The following is an 11,507-nucleotide window of genomic DNA, read 5'->3' as shown; positions in this document are numbered from 1 at the left end:
TCTTCAAAAATATGAACTAACATGTGTAGCAAACGAAATCATAGATAACAATCGAAAACTACATATTTTCCCAGCTACCTTTAAAGATGAAGCTGCCAATTGGTATGGAAATGTACCAGCAGCGAATAGAGCTACTTACCCTGATCTAATAATAGCATTTTTAGCAAAGTTTCTCCGTCAAGGATTCCAAGAGACTCGCTCAACAGTTAGACTATCTTCAGTAGGAATCAACAAAAGTATTGATCATTACATCCAAAGGATGGAGACAATAGTACGAAAGATGGGAAATACGGCACCCAACAAGGATACTAAAAAACATAGTCTTGTAGATGGCTTGCAAGATCCTAACGCTCAACAATATGTGAGTTCAAGAAGACCAGTAGACTTAGCAGCTGCTAAATAAGAAGGAAAATCAGATGGCCCTTTGTCATTCTGCTTAGTCTATCGCGATAGACTAGGACTTATTGTCATTTTGTTATATTTGGCTCTGTAGTCATCTATCTGCCTTCTCCTAGTTGATGGAAGGTTCCTTGACCTCTCACATGTGAATTTTAACTGTTTGCCCTTGAGGTGTCCTATTCTGACTCTGAGTTGCTGTCAAGTCTATCTCTTCTTGTCATATTAGTCCATCTTGTCTCAAAATTTGGTGTACTGCCTCCATATGCTTCCCCAAGTCTATCTAATTTGGGAAGAGCTGCAATTAAGCCAACAGAGGAGAAGAGAATTGTTAGTGGACCTTGTATGGTTACTTCTCCCACTATGCCAGTCCCACAAACGCAAGAGCATGTTCCTGGTTATCGAGGTACACCACCACAAGTGGTGGTGAATACAAATCAAGCTCCTTATTATTCCCCAAATCCATACATGACAGCTCCAGCATACATGTTGCAAGACTGGTACACCACTAGCTCTCACAGAAGAGAGGGTAGTCCAATTGATGACAGTCACAGTTGGAAAATTAAAAGAAGAAACTCTAAGTGCTTTAAGACCTCAAATGAAAGAAGTATTTGCTATAGCTCAACAAACAGCAGGCCGTCTATGAGTGCACCTCCAACGAGATCCAATGTGTGGTGTGGGAAGTGCAATGGTTACAGCCATTTGGCAACTAAGTGTCCAATTGCATCAAGGGTGGTGCCAGACCAAGTGCGTACACTGTTTTGTACCTTTTGTCTATAAAAAATCATGTGGAAGAAAATTGCTTTGTGAAGCGAGCGTATGAACGTCGTCAAGCGAGGGGTATACAAACTAATTTTAACTTTATGGATAGAAGCAATATGACCTATGAAGAAATAGGTCCACCACCACAACCTTTTATGCAAAGGGGACTGTCTGAAACTTATCAGCAGCAGCAGTTACAACAACAAAGGCAAGGGTTACCCACACATGGGATACCACCTACGCTAAGGTTGCAAGGACAGATGAGGAGAAATTCTCCATATAGACCTCCGTATTGGCGGAATAATTTCTGATACACTAATCCAAATATGGGACCGTCTAGCCATGTGGTATGCTATAACTGTCAATAGGAAGGGCATATAGCTCCTTATTGCCCCAATCCTCGTAAAAACCAAGACTATATACCGTTATGTCGAATATGTAGCGAGGAGGGTCATTATGAAAATTCATGCCCAAAATGAATAACTTTAGTGCAAAATGATAAAGGGAAACAGAAGTTCAATGAGGGTCCTAGTTGAACAATTGCAGGATGGATTCCCTCGTAAATGAAAAGCAAAGAAAGTGACTTTTGCTAAAGAACCCATGATGGTCGGGGTGACCACTTGATCTCAAAAGATGGACCATGGTAAAGGGCTTACTATCCGGAATGTGATAAGAAGAGTGATGACTCTTTCATAAAGGAGTTTGTAAAATCTCTTGAAGAAGTATCCGAGGATCATTCTGCTGATGAATCACCGATTGGTTTTAGGTTGCAAGAAAAAGAAGAAATTACCAAAGGTATAGCATCGTTTCTAGAAACGTTACAGACCTCGATAGTTCAAACTAAAAGCATTCCAGAGACTTTTAATTTGTGGGAATCTATGAAGGATTGCAAAATATCATTGGATTTGACCACCTTGGTAGAGATATCTCCCCTTTGTAAGAAGTAGTTATATCATAAGCTTGTACGTAGAAGGGGAAAGAGAAGAAGTCCTAGATAAAGCAATAATACTGAGGAGAGAGATGCTCAAGTGGTAGACATGTTCATGGATTTAGAAGCTTCTATTATCTCTGTGGAGACAGGCAACCATAATGTAAATGGATTTCAATTGGATGGAGGGGCTTCCGTAAGTCTCATGACTGAACAAACTATGGAGAAATTGGGATTAAAAAATGTTGAGTCTACAAATATAGTTCTTCATTTAGCTGACCAACGATGTGTAAAACCTTTAGGAATTTTACAAGGGGTCAAGACTAGAGTGGCAGGACTTGAGTTTTATGTCAGTTACCTCCTCGAGGGATTCACCATTCAAAAGTTACCGCACCACATAAATGCAGGGGAGGGGGGTTACATAAGTGTATAAGTTAGGGGAAGGCCCCCAATAATTTATCTCCCAAGCTTAAAAATAAGAGAGGGGGGAATCATATGTGGGGGGGGGGGGGGAAGGAGGGAGAAGTGAGAAAAGGGAAAAATGAGAGGAATTTTTTGTGTTTCAAAATCATGGCTTCCCAAAAGATCTACCCTTGACCTAGTGAGTTAATAGGTACAAAGATACATGCAAGAACTAACACTACTCTGTATCAATTGCTTGTTTTGTGATTATAGTTCATTTGCTGAGGGATGAAAGCTATAAAGATTTTTTCTAGATGAAAATTTACACAGAGAACCTAACACAACTTTATAACCATGTTTTTTGAGTAATTTAGATAGGCCAAAATTGGATGAGTAGAGTGTAGGATGATTGGGCATATAGTTTGAAAGGCAAGCTAAGATACATTGAGGGTACATCTAGCTATCAACAGAAGTGGTTCCTTAGTATGTTGCTAGTCATTATGCTGCATACTCTTTGACTAGTTTTACTCAATTAGATAATGTGAAACCTAATTTTTATATATAAGATAGAGGCATGATCGTTTCTTCATTGATTATTGTATAAGTGTAGAAAAAGGGGTCATATTCCCTAATATAAGTTGTATATAGGGGTTTCATCAAAGGTGTCCGCTCGCAAGTGGCGTTCCATTTTGTATATAGAGTGAATCTCCCGGGGTTACCTCATAGTTCGACCACATTCTTATGGTGCATCTTTTCCAATTTTATTGGGAAGATCTTGGTTGATGCAAGCTCGATGTGTTCAGAGCTGGCATAAGGGAGTTATAGCTATTGGGCCCCAAGAAGATAGGGTGGAGTTAAGAGTGGTTTCCAAGGAGTTTTTACGAGAATAATCCAAGTCCACCTTGTCAGAGTGTAATGATACTAATAACAATAATGGTGACCGTTCTAAGGATGAAGAAGCGGTTAAGCAAAGATTTGCATTAAATGCTGAAAAATATTCACGATTTTTGCATGACGGTTATCACATGCAAATTGATAGTTCTTCAAAAATATTATCTACCTCTGAGAGTGGAGGATATTATGCCCGACATATAGGAATAGGTGAGTATGAGGTGCATTGTTCCTCAGAGAATGACTCTGATAAAGATGTTACATGTTGGTTATCTACATCCGTGGAATTTTGGTAAATTGTTTCAATATGACAATAGAGGAAAGATTAATGAGGTATAACCAATCTGAACGAGGAGTTGAAATTTAAGGTTGAATCTTTACAAAATCAATTAAGTGTTGAACGTGAAATAGAAGAAGTATCAGTGATACATACAATGAAGAAAATAACTTGATTAGAAATAGAGAAATGCCAAGCTTTGATGGAAGCTAAACATAAGATTAAAGAATTAGCAATGGTAGAAAGTAGATCTATTCAAAATGATATGTTTCAATTAAAACAACAAACAGACAAAATTTATCAGATTCTAGAGGAAGACTGTAGACTTCATGCTGAGGAAGTGAAAACAATGACTCAGTATATTAGGGTAATGAAAGAGGAATTTAATGAGTATAAGCAGCATAGATTTGGATGCCAAGTCCTTTGTAGTGATGAGAGGCCGTATGAGAGTGAAATTGTGACATTTAAGGTTGATAGTAATCATTGTACTAATAATACTAGTAAATCCATCATTGACCAATTAGATATTTCTGTTGAGGATCCATGTTTATCAGGAGATTTGGGGAAAGAAGAAAGGGAGCTAGTAGATAATGACATAGCTACATTGATAGACATTGAGAAAAGACAAGCTTTATTAGAAGCTTATCTTGATCATGAGCGTTCACGAGGATGTGAGCAAATTAATTACTTTGATGCTCTATTACCTTGTGAGTATTATAGAGAGGGAATTGAAACTGGAAAGAATAATGACCAGAAAATTGAAGTTATGAAATCACAACTTGAGGATTCAACTAATTGTGAATCTGAGGTGGAACTTAATGTTTGTATGGTGGCTATTGAGAGGAACGGAATGATAGTAATAAGAAAACCGCCATTGTTACATACTTTGCTACATTCAAGAGTAGTGTGAGCTTGGAAGAAGAGGTGAATCATAATCATGATGTGAGGAAAATAGGCATAATTTATTAGAGAAAGTAAGATATAAGGAAGAACCACATCCTCCAATACTTGTTATGCCATGCCGACACTCTCCTTTCGTTTCGTCAAAAGGTGAGGAGACTATTCAATGGGAGGTATCTAAAAGGAAAAATTTTAACCCTCGGAAGTCAGTTGAAAGGGACAACACTGCAAAAACTTCCAAAAGTTTTGAGAGAGTATCAGCATTCTTTTGCTTGGTCGTACAAAGACCTACGAGGAGTAAAGCCTGAGTTATGTAGACATTATATTGATTTAGAGCCTGGCGCTAGACCTATTTGTCAGCGTCAATGATGGATCAATCCTGTTTATGCAGAGTTGGTAAAAGCAGAGATAATGAAACTCCTAGATGTGGGGTTTATTTATGCGGTCGCATAGAGTGAATGGGTGTCTCCTATAGTGGTAGTACCCAAGAAAAATCAGAAAATTTGTATTTGTGTAGACTATAGGAAGCTAAATGGGAGAACAAAGAAGGACCATTTTCCTTTGCCCTTTACGGATCAAGTTTTAGATCGTATGACTGGATATGAACTATATCCTTTATGGATGGGTTCAGTGGCTACAATCAGATCCAAATACATGAAGAGAACCAATCAAAGACAACTTTCACTACAGAATGGGGCACATTTGCTTATCGATTTATGCCATTTGGGTTATGTAATGCCCCTGCCATATTTCAGCGTGTAATGATTGCGGCCTATCAAGATTTTTTGCAAAAATGGATGGAAATTTTCTTGGATGACTTTTCAGTTCAAGAGACTAAAGAGGATATGCTTGAAAAGCTAGCCTTAGTGTTTGAACGCAGTGTAGAGATGGGTATCTCATAAAACCCTGAAAAGTGTGTCTCTGAAGTGCCTAAAGGAGTGTTACTCATACATGTTGTTTCCAGAGATGGAATTACAGTGGATGAAAGTAAAATCAATAAGATCAAAGATTTTCCAGTACCTCAGAATCTTTGTCAACTGCGAGGATTTCTAGGGCATGCAAATTATTATCAAAAATTCATTTTAAACTTAGCTTCTATTGTAGGACCTTTAACAAATTTACTAAATAAAGGAGCATGATATTTATGGACTGAGAAATGCCAAGTTGCATTTGAATTAAAGACCGGTTAGTAAAAGCGCCAATTCTAGTGAGTCTTGATTGGACAAAAGAATTTCATATCCATGCCGATGCGTCTCATACAGTAGTTGGGGAGGTGTTGTGTCAGGCTAATGATAAGAAAGTTGATCATCCAATCTATTATGCTAGTAGGGTCTTAAGTTACCATGAGCATAATTACACTACGACTAAAAAAAGAATGCATGTCTATGGTTTTCTTTGTTGATAAATTTCGGCATTATCTTTTGGGAAATCATTTTCTATTCTATGTGGATCATGCCGCATTGAAATACTTGTTAAGTAAACCAAAAATCTTTGGAAGAGTCATTTGATGGATGTTACTTTTACAAGAGTTTGACTTTGAGGTAGTTGTACGACTAGGCAAGTCACATGTGTTAGCTGATCATCATTCTAGATTACTTACTGATGATGTAGAGAGGGGAGTTGATGATGAGTTACCCGATGCTAACTTGTTTCTGATTGGAAGTGAGTTACCTTGGGATGCAGACATAACTAATTTTCTTAGCACGACTGAATATCCTCATAAAGTGACTAAGCATGAAAAGAAGAAGCTACTTCTTCAAGCCCGTCACTATTCGTTGATGGGGGGTTTCTTATATTGCTATTTTCCTTGTGAACAAATCTATAGATGATGCTTAAGTGAGGACAAAATTTATCAAGTTTTAAAGGCATTACATGATGAGCCTTGTGGAGGCCATTTTGTAGGGGAATTAACTGCAAGAAAAGTATTGGTGGCCAGTTGTTTACAAAGACTCCCTTACACATTGTAAAAGGTGTGATAAATGTCAGCGAGTTAGTCGGCCCACTATGCAATATGCAACGCCGTTAATACCAACACTAGCTTTGAAGCCATTTGAGAAATGGGGAATAGATTTTGTAGGACCCATAGCTCCTCCATCCTGATATCGTTCTAATCGATATATTTTGGTTTGTACAAACTATGTTACCAAGTGGGTTGAAGCTAAACCTCTGAAGATTGATAGAGCCCTAGATGTGGCTAAGTTCCTTATGAGGATAGCATTACAAGATTTGGTTTTCCACTAGAGCTGGTTATCAATCAAGGGTCTATTTCCTTAATGACACTATTAGGGAATTGACCAAGTTATATAAAATTAAACATCGAAAGTCTACACCTTATTATCCACGTGCAAATGGGAAAGTGGAAGTTACCAACAGAATTCTGGGTAACATTCTAACGAAAACGGTACCTGATAATTGTCGTGATTGGGATGAACGATTACCTGAAGCATTATGGGCTTATCACACCACTTTTAAGGTAACAACCCAAAATACACTTTAGTTTATGGTGTTGAAGCCATATTTCCAATTGAAAAGGAGATTCCAACCTTAAGGGTGCCTTATCTACCATACTTGGTGAAGAGGAATCTTTGAAAGATAGGTTGTTTACCTTAACAAAATTGGACGAGATGCACTTGCTAGCCTTTACAAAGTCGAGAGGCTATGCAAAGGTGACGTAAAGCTTGGCATGATCGCCATATCCCTGGATAATGGAATACACAGTGTCAGCTAACGGTGCTCACTTCTCTCCTTCTCGCGCTTCCTACTCCCTCCCCGGTTGTCACATTGCAGCCACATTTGTTGCATTACAACCACAGGTAAGAGCTCTACACATTGACATAAACACATCACAGTAATTTGTAGCTTTTGGCGTCATTGACCCGTAGCCTAATTTCATCATAAGTAGGAATTTACACTTCAAAATCAAAAACTAAGCATAGGCAGGGTATTGGGCTATTGGGACTAGGTTAAGAATCCACTACTGTTAATAATCGCAATTTTGGCACTTGACCTAAAGTGGAATTTGAGACCATAAGCATGTGTGTTTAGGTCTTATAAACTTGTCCTAGAAGTTTTGCTACATTTGGATGTCATTTGATGATGTAACGGATGTGATTTGTTTGTCGATGAGCGATTGGCTTTTGGTGATTTCAGCCACTTGAGTGTAGCTTGAGTTAGATTCGAGTTTTTTGTTGTTTTTCAAGAGATTGAAAACCTCTTGTAGCCTCTATGCACTAGTCGAGTCAGCTTCTTCCCATGGATTGACAATTTAATCGTGGTTCTCGCTAAAACTGCAATAAGATAGGATAGGGAGGTTGGACAACCGTCACACAGAGTAATACCCCCCCACCAACTTCTCTTGGAGTTTTTTCTCATGATATACGGCAGTGTATAAGGCATTTGTTGGTACCTACACAATAATACACTTGTTGATGGTTTGATTTAAGACTTAACGTAATATCAAGTTTTTTAAACTACCACATCTCATGAAAAATTTTGGAAAGCAACTAGCTTTATTAAATTCAAGATGCCATAACTTTATTTATATCAAGATTTGTACAAATTTGAGATCTTATCAAGAAGCTGGATGAGCATCTTTTTATTCTATCATGATGTATACAAAGGTTAGCTTTGCCAAAAAGCTAGATGATTCTCAGAGCCAGATTCCCAAGGACATAGTGATACAATCAATAGGTATTTGTAGTTAAGTTTTTATAATCCTCTATTTTATTTGAGTAGTAGCTCTTATACATATCCTCAAGAGAATCATCAAATACAATGCTCTTATTTTGGGAAAATTTGTAAAATGGGTTTGATCCTGTAAGTAGGGATCACTTTGGCCAATTGATTGAAAACCCATTCATTTAAGGTCGTGTCATTGTCATCTTCAGAGATAACAGTGTAGTCATCTCTAATAGTACCAAGGAAGTAATAAAGATGGATAACTCGTGCTCTTTCCCCCACCAAAGCTTCTTTAGATTAGAGGAGAGGCATCCGAGCTTCTTCACATTGATGTAGAAGATGCCACCGTCGCATACCCATGCAAGTTCCCATCCCCTTTAGATTCTTGTTGTTGATGAAGGAGAGAAAGCCTGCAATGAAAAGCAAAATTTGAAGAGTGACAAGCCTCAAATTACATTATCTCAAAGGTTTTGCACTTGCAATACTCAGAGTCTGCATCTTCTTGAAACATCAATGTTGGTAAGTTCTCGAACTTAAGTCTCCAGTTCATTTTTTCCCAATTTTTCAAACAAAGTAACGGTTTCCAGTTTTCTAACCTAGGCTTGGATACCATGTTGTCGAGAAGTTTGCGGTCTTGCCAAGAAAGCACCGGGCTTCTTGCTGTGAGAATTTGTGAGATAACTCCAAAAGCTATATGAAGGAGTTATTCCATAGATGCCATGAAGTCTAGAGTTTGATAGGGAGTGCAATCAAAGAAGCCCCATGATCTCTCTCTTGCACTCACACACACAAAGAAAGAACACAAAATAGAAAATCAAAACAACACAAAGATGAAAACGTCAAGGCTTTGGTCATATCTTATCATGGGTACGATGAAAGGGTTAATAAATGAGTTAATGACATTCAACCTTTGCCGACCAAACATGCTACAAATTGTTCTTTGGAACTGCAATTTTGCGCTTACTATGATATATATGTTTTGTCTAGTGACTGGGACTAATTGTGTGAACAAATCTGCTTGGTTCATAGAAAAATAACTACACTTATATCAAAAGAAAATTTATAGTCTACAAGGGGTAGTATGATGGGATCGTGTCAAAGAAGTATTTCATTGAGTCTTTTTAGGCCAAAAAGAAACACTATACGTTGTTGGAAGTGTATCTTACGGCTAATCCATACGTTAATTGTAATAGATCGCACAGAGTGAAAGCGATAGAAATTCACATCATGTGAATTATTCATCTAGGATATTTCTAGTATTTGCAAAATGTAGATGTGAGAGAAGTAAAGAGAAGAGAATTTTCCCTCCCAAGCCCTATTCTTGCACGTAGGCAATAAGGATATTGTGGGGAGAGATGTACCTGTAACAAGCAGAACCTAGAGTTCGTAGAGAGAGTGAGCTTCTAAGATTGAGAGAGATTCGCAAGTGTAAAGATATGGCTACTTATCACTAGGAAGAGGAGGGCCTCTTTATTTTCCATGAGATTATGGAGGTGATTAACATTTTGTGACAAATAGATGCACGCCATGTGTGCAAGATTGGTGGGTGTGTAAGAGAGGTGTAAGAGTGGTCAAAGGATATAAATTTTTCCTCCCAAAAAGGGGGTGGATAATTTTATGATTTTTGGCCTTCCATAACTTCTACATATGATCTCTGATTTAAGCAGAGATTATAGATCCGAAATCTACACGCCTAGCTCTTTCCATGTGAATGGAAATGGCCTATGAGCTTTGAGAATAGTGAAATTAAGAGAATTAGAGTGAGCATTTTCATGAGGGTGAACTTAATTAGCGATAGCAACATAACCATATATTTAATTAACTTGGCATGAACAATACTTTTGCAAAAGAGAGAATTAGAGAACACGAAACATTTGAGGACCGGATTTATGTGGAGCCGGTCCCCCCTCCAATAATAGGCTTTTGTATTATTGATTCTCCCATGAAGAGAGACTTGGTACAATACAATCTTTGTGCTCCTTGTGACCTAGGTGATGGAAACTTCAAGAATCACAAGCATACCATAATCCTTGGTAAAAGCATTAACTATCCCCAGCCTCAGTCCCAAGGCCTCAAACACCCTGAACCGCTTAAGCACCTTAGTCATGGAGCACCTTAGCACCTTATTCATTAAGCACCTCAAGAACCTTAGTCAACAAGAACAACAAGCACCTCAAGCACCTTAGTCAGCAAGCACAACAAGCACCTCAAGCACCTTAGTCAGCAAGCACGACAATCACCTCAAGCTTGGGCTGGGTTCCCACCTCACAACCCTAGCTTGCCTAAGGTCAAAGGACATTTAACACTAACCTTTAGAGGTATTTAATGAATCTAACCCTAAGGTCTTTCAGCTCCATTAGCTAGCCTTGTTCTTTGACAGACCATCTCTCATTTGGACCCCTTTAACCTTGGCCTCGTGTTGAGATAGGTCCATAAGCACACGTCTATATTCTAGCCCTTGTTCCTGTTTATTCTCCCACATTAAATGATCAATTTAGTATGAGAAAATCATTTGGGTTGGTTAAATATTAGATTTTATGACATTACCTCTCCCTTGAAATCATAGTCGTGCTCGACTATAAGGTAGAAGAGATAAAGCCTTAGTCATTAGTCAATGTTCCTTAGCGGATAGAGGATGGATGACTAATCCATTTGGGGCTTGGGAGATTTAGCTTTCAAAGCATGTCTTCTCTTTAGTCCATGTCATTCTCCCTAAGTAGAGTGACAAATTTCTACTTGGTGTTTGAGATACATCGTCATCACAAACATGATTCTAAGCATGTGATAGATATTTTTCTATGCATGGGCCATGGAGCAGACCCGGACCAAGAAAAACCTAGCAAAGACCAAAGAGCCCAACTATCTGCACTACGGTCACCCCAAAAACAAGGAGCCTAAAAAAGTTAAGTGTGGCTAAATCATCTACCAAAGCTTGTGTTAGACACTCTCCCTCAAACCCACACAATACTCAGGATGCATATACTCAAGAATACTTCTCCAGACACAATTATAAACACACTAGTATGTTTATTATCAATATGAATATGTAGATAAAAAGACAGTACAAATGTGTGATTTATGTTTTTTATTATCATCAAGTTTTCATCAATGTTTACAAATATATGGAAGAGAGACTTATCCGCAGCTGAGACTTCAACTCTAAATTTTGCCAAAACTCTTCTTCATGCATGCATCAAAACGATGTCTCTTATCATCACAGTCTCAAAGGAATACTCTCCTTTGCTCAAATTATGTTCATAGCTTCTCCCTTTC

The 11,507-nt window shown here is 38.2% G+C and overlaps 1 pseudogene; it reads left to right on the top strand.

The window, feature by feature from the left end:
* Positions 1 to 759: 759 nt before the first annotated feature.
* On the top strand, positions 760 to 3,378 carry LOC147434945 (uncharacterized; annotated as a pseudogene).
* The last annotated feature ends 8,129 nt before the right edge of the window (positions 3,379 to 11,507 follow it).

This window comes from Adiantum capillus-veneris, chromosome 19 (genome assembly GCF_014529385.1).
Source record: "Adiantum capillus-veneris isolate H3 chromosome 19, ASM1452938v2, whole genome shotgun sequence".
Taxonomy (NCBI): Eukaryota; Viridiplantae; Streptophyta; class Polypodiopsida; order Polypodiales; family Pteridaceae; genus Adiantum; species Adiantum capillus-veneris.
Note: the sequence above shows the minus strand (reverse complement) of the source record. Positions and strands in the feature narration are given on the sequence as shown.